We start from the raw sequence: 6,016 nt of genomic DNA on the forward strand, positions 1-6,016 counted from the left end.
GTAACCTTTATAATGAAAAGAGAGTGTGACATGATCAAACACCAGCAGGAACTGACCTCAACATGAACATAGGTCATATGTCAAACAGCTCCACAGAAACAGAACGTCAGAATAATTCTTTTAGGAACATTTCAGTGTAATGGTGATGATGGTTAACTGAGAGTCTGTTTAATGAAACCATAATGTTTACCCCTGACTGACAACTCAAGAAGTCAAAAATCTGAATGTCAATATACATGATCGAATAAACTGACCTTAATTATGCAATGTGATGTTGCAAAAATGAAAGTTAGAAGCAGTTCAATCAGCCTGTCTGCACCTGAGGCTTTTAACACTGATTTCTCACACTGTCACGTGTTTCTACAGTTGGCTGTGGTCCGAGTAAAGCAAAATCTTCAAGATGGCCTCACTGATTTAAAACTGCTGCATGACTCCAATAAAAGAACAGTTACTTGATTTTAGTGATTAATGTGCAGGGCTGCGCAGTGGGGTGGTGGTTAGCGCTATCGCCTTGCAGCTAGAAGATCCTCGGTTCGTGTCCCTTTCTTTCTGCATGGAGTTTGTATGTTCTCTCTGTGCATGCATGGGTTTTGTCCAAGTACTCCGGCTTCCTCCCACAGTCCAAAAATATGTTTGCCTGTATATGTAGCACTGCGACAGACTGGTGACCTGTTCAGGGTGTCCCATGCCTTTGCCCCAAGTCAGCTGGGATAGACTCCAGCCCCCCTGCAACCCTAGTGAGGATTGAGCAGTGTATAGATAATGGATGGATGGATGGATTAATGTGCAGAACAAATAAGACTTAGTTCTGCTCCTCAGGCACTGATCAGATATAATGCTTTCCATGTCTATAGTAAAATCAGTTTTCACATACTAGTGCCACTCAAGTTGTTCTTGCTGTGAGCAATAAAGAACAGGTCTGGCTGCAGACTGGTTTTGCCCATCACTTGATTAGCATCTTTATGTCGATGTGTACAATTCAGCACAAATTCAACAGGCTGGCTCCTGGGAAGGTTCACCACTGTTCCATGTTTCTCTGTTTGTGGATAATGTCTCTAACTGTGGTTCTCTGGAGTCCCAGAGCCTTACCAATGGCTTTGGAACCCTCCAGACTGATAAAAGTCAATGACTTTCTTTGGAATGAGCTGCTTGAGACCCTTTAGCTACTTCACAATATCAGACAGGTTCTATTTAGTGATGTTTAGATTCAACAAGCCTTGTAGTAATTGTATGTGAGTGTGGATGGTGAAACTGAACCCAATTGGCAAAATTAATTTGGTCATTTGGTAGACCGGTAGTTTGGGGGCTTAGAAGAACCTGATGAGAGAGTAAGTAGTAACACTGAAGAAGCACAGGAGAGACTGTAGAGAAGTGAATATAATTATCTTCAACTCCAAAGACAGATTTCAGGAACTAGATTTATACATTGTGTACAGTTCAAGTCATGGAAGGGATGGAAATGAGTTCCTTTGCTTGGTCTTTTGATGTAACAACCAACAGTGAAATTGTTAGCATATGTTGTTAATGGGATGTTCTATAAGTCTTTACAGTTACAAAACTACTGAGACACGTCTGACAGTAGATTAGTGGTTTAAAACCCGCCTTGATGGTTTTTACGATTGGCTCTTAGGCCACAGCAAAAGAGGAAATGCACAGAGAGGTTTAACTGCAGCAAAAGATTATTTATTAAGAGGAATATGACAATGAGGTGTGGTAGTAAGCATCAGTCGTGTGTGAGGGTGTGTGGTGGCAGTGGTCGATGTGTGGTGCATATTGTCAATGTAAAACAAAGCAAAGTAAAACAAAAGAGAGCATGGGTGTCTGAGTGTAAGAGGAGCGGAGAGAACTCTGGCTCAGCAGGCCGGCTTATATAACCAGGTACAATGTCAACAGATACACCAACCAGGTGTACCAGGATAGATGATTATTGGCTCAGCCCAGCCAGAAACCTGCAAGAGGAGAGCAACAGAGAAGACCAAGGCTCTGGGGCTTTATCAGTGGTAAAACATGAAAATGATTTGTTTCGTACATAGTTTTAACTCCATATAAATGAGCTTGCATGTACTGTTCAACCATTAGACAAGAACACATCCATCACTAGCAGCCGGACTGCTTGTGTTCAGGTAGAATAAAGCTCCCTATGAGCTCTAGGAAACTGCAGTAGTTTTTATTAATGGTTACATGAACACAACAGTTTTTCTTTGTGCCTTTGTGGTGATTTGTTGTCTCTTTGTAGTCCTTTTGCATCTCTTTTAATTGTTTTCTGTCACTGTGTGAGGATTTGCCTCCCCCTGCAGGAAATTTGTTTGACTTTCCAATAAGACTTGTCAGCAGAAGACATGTCAAACTCTGGTCCAAGTGCCTTTGAGTCCAGAACCCGTTTCCAGATGGCCTGTTCAATAATTTCTTCATGGCTTTGCCTTTGTTGCGACCTAGAACAAGCCCAGTGCAGGACAGGAGCTTTCACATTTGTCATGTTTGTCACCAGCACCTGAAGTGTTGGAGGTTGTAGCTGCCAGAGATTGCAGATGGAGCATAGGGTTGCATCCAATTAATGAAAGTAAAATATTTCATAAAATGTTAAGCTATGCAACCATATCAATTCTGTGTTGATCTATTAGTAGTGCTAGCTCCTGCATGTTAGGTTTGTAACGCCACCCTTTGGCCACTTACCACACAAGTAAATTTTGTGAAGCAGATTGCAACATCAGGCTAGGTGGAATCTGACTGAAGCTGAAGGTGGAGGCTTCTGATCAGTTGTTTGCCAGGATCTGACCGCAGATTCGGCTGAAGGATGATTCAAGTCTTTCAGCTTGCAGTTGTCTGCCAAAGTCTTCAGATGTAGGCTGCTGCTGCAGGTTGCTGGTAAAGACTGTAGGCAGGAGTCAGAGGACACTGTGTAGGTGGAGGCTTGGGGTGCAGCTGCTTCCTGGAATCTGCAGGTGAAAGTAACAGCTACAGGTTGTTTGCAGAGGATTCTGGTACTGTACAAATGCATGGAGAAGAGAATAAATACGGCATGAATAGACGTCCTAGTAGCTCATTTCTTTCCTGGTTCTTCCTGTGGGTTATTCTAGCAATGCCCACTCAGAGTCATACACTCCTTCACCATTTTCCCTGATGAAAGGATAATGTGGCCATGATGGAAGGTGCACCAGTCTGTCCTCCTTAACCAGTGTTAGTACATGAGTCCTGCATAATGATGGGAGATGTGTTTTATCAGCTGTCCCAGGCCTCCATACCACAGCTTCAAACTTTATGTGGCTGAATACGGTTTACCTGTTAACAGCAGTATTCCTCAGTTACTCACAACTTTTCTGTTCTTTTCTTCTCTGTTTTCTGAACTAACCAGATCTTCGCCAGTGAATTGACTGGGGTATTATGCAAGTAACTGAATAAGTTAAATCCTGTGGCAAAGGAAGAACCTTTCCTGCATTTCAGTACTGGCTAACTCTGTTTCAGAGCTCAGACACCTGCACCCTTCTGCAACCAAACATACACACACAGTATACATACATTGATGCTTTCAGTCGAATCAATGCTTTCATTGATTTCTTGTGTGAATTAGTGTGTTAATTATTTATGTCTCTCAGAGGCAGTTGTACCTGAAGAGGAACAAGGGCTGTGGAATTTGTGTTGCAGCTCCCTCTGATTACCACTAGAGGTCAATACAAATCAGAAGTTATCTAATCTTCTTTGTACATGTATCGCTGTAGATCGGTCCAAAGCAAATACTGCCCATTCCTTCTGGTGGTGGTGGAGCTGTGACATGTGAAATGAAGCAGGTGCAGGGATGGAAGAAAACTGGAAGGAGGCAGTTGTGGCAAAGTGTTGATTCTACAGGTCAACCTGCTCAGGTTGGGTTTAGAAGACAGAGGGCAGCAGACATTGAGAAAGTTTTGTGTCTGTCTACGTCTACAGTTCATTCCAACAAAACTGCCAATATAAACTGCGCAAAAATCATAGTCATACTGTATGTGAAGCTCTCTTCCAGACTACGTATAAGGATTCAGGAACCCACCATGACGCCTCCTGTAGGTGTCCTCAGCAGGAGCTTTGAAGCTCAGTCCGGTGGGTCCCTTTGAGCAGTGCCTGACTCCTCCTAAGTCCCAACTAATCCACAAATCCACAAGAGGTGAAGTGTGAGTGGACCTGAGGCCGGCAGTGAAAAGTTCTCTGTGCCATAAACTGTCATATGATATTTCTCAAGGCGGCCACACCTCCAAATTAGCATAGCTTTAGGTCTTCATACAATTTAAACAGCCAAGTTACATAAAAATGTACTGCTGTCAAATGTGTAAATTAGCCATTGAGACCACACTGTAAACATGTTTATTTCCGCTGTAAAATTGGACATTTTATTATGGGGGTCTATGGAAATGGACTCGCTTTTGGAGCCAGGCTCAAGTGGCGGCTCAAAGCATGGCAGCTTTTGGTATTTCAGCGTTTGCTTCATTTATCAGTCCTGGAAGTTGCCGCTTGCTTTGTTTGTGACAGAGTTCTGTTAACCCGCTCTGTATGTGAACATAAACACAGTGTTTTAATAAGTTTGTTTTTTCTCCAGCAGAACTTGTGGTCAGAAATACACCAGTCAAAAGTTTGGATACACCTTCTCTTTTGATGTTTTTTCTTTATTTTCATGGCTATTTACATTGTAGATTCTCACTGAAGGCATCAAAACTATTAATGAACACATATGAAATTATGTAGTCAACAAAAAAAATGTGAAATAAGTCAAAACATGTTTAATATTTTAGATTCTTCAAAATAGCCACCCTTTGCTTTGATTACTGCTTTGCACACTTGTGGCATTCTGTCGATGAGCTTCATGAGGTAATCACCTGAAATGGTTTGACGACAGTCTTGAAAGAGTTCCCAGAGATGCTGAGCACTTTTTCACCCTTCTGCTTTCACTCTGTGGTCCATCTCATCCCAAACCATCTTGATTGGGTTTAGGTCAGGTGACTGTGGAGGCCAGGTCATCTAACGTAGCACTCCATCACTCTCCTTGGTCAAATAGCTCTTAAACAGCCTGGAGGTGTGTTTGGGATCATTGTCCTGTTGAAAAATAAATAATGATCCAACTAAACACAAAGTGGATGGGATGGCATGTTACTGCAGGATGCTGTGGTAGCCATGCTGGTTCAGTGTGCCTTCAATTTTGAATAAATCTGCAACAGTGTCACCAGCAAAGTACCCCCACACCATCATACCTCCTCCTCTATGATTCACGGTGGGAATCATGCATGTAGAGACCATGCATTCACCTTTTCTGTGTCACGCAAAGACATGGCAGGTGGAACCAAAGATTTCAAACTTGGACTCATCAGACCAAAGCACAGATTTCCACCGCTCTAATGTCTATTCCTTATGTTTCTTTGCCCAAACAAATCTCTTCTGCTTGTTGCTTTTCCTTAGCAGTGGTTCCTTAGCAGCTATTTGACCATAAAGGCCTGATTGGTGTAGCCTCCTCTGAACCATTGATGTACAGATGCGTCTGCTACTAGAACTCTGTGTGGCATTTATCTGGGCTCTAATCTGAGCTGCTGTTAACTTGTGATTTCTGAGGCTGGTGGATGAACTTATCCTCATCAGCAGAGGTGACTTTTGGTCTTCCTTTCCAGGGGCTGTCGTCATGTGAGCCAGTTTCGTCATAGCGCTTGATGGTTTTTCCGACTGCACTTGGAGATACATTCAAAGTTTTTGCAATTTCCGGACTGACTGATCTTTAGTTCCTGAAGTAATGATGGACTGTCGTTCCTCTTTACTTAGCGGATCGATTCTTGCCGTGGATTCTAACAGTTGTCAAATAGAGCTGTCAACTGTGTACCAACCTGCACAATACAACTGATGGTCCCAAACCCATTAAGAAGGCAAGAAATTCCACAAATTAACCTTGACAAGGCACACCTGTCATGAAAACCATTTCAGGTGACTACCTCATGAAGCTCATTGACAGAAGGGTTTGCAAAGCTGTCATCAAAGAGTGGCTCCTTTGAAGAACCTAAAATATAAA

The sequence above is a fragment of the Amphiprion ocellaris genome, chromosome 16 (assembly GCF_022539595.1).
Source record: "Amphiprion ocellaris isolate individual 3 ecotype Okinawa chromosome 16, ASM2253959v1, whole genome shotgun sequence".
Classification (NCBI taxonomy): domain Eukaryota; kingdom Metazoa; phylum Chordata; class Actinopteri; family Pomacentridae; genus Amphiprion; species Amphiprion ocellaris.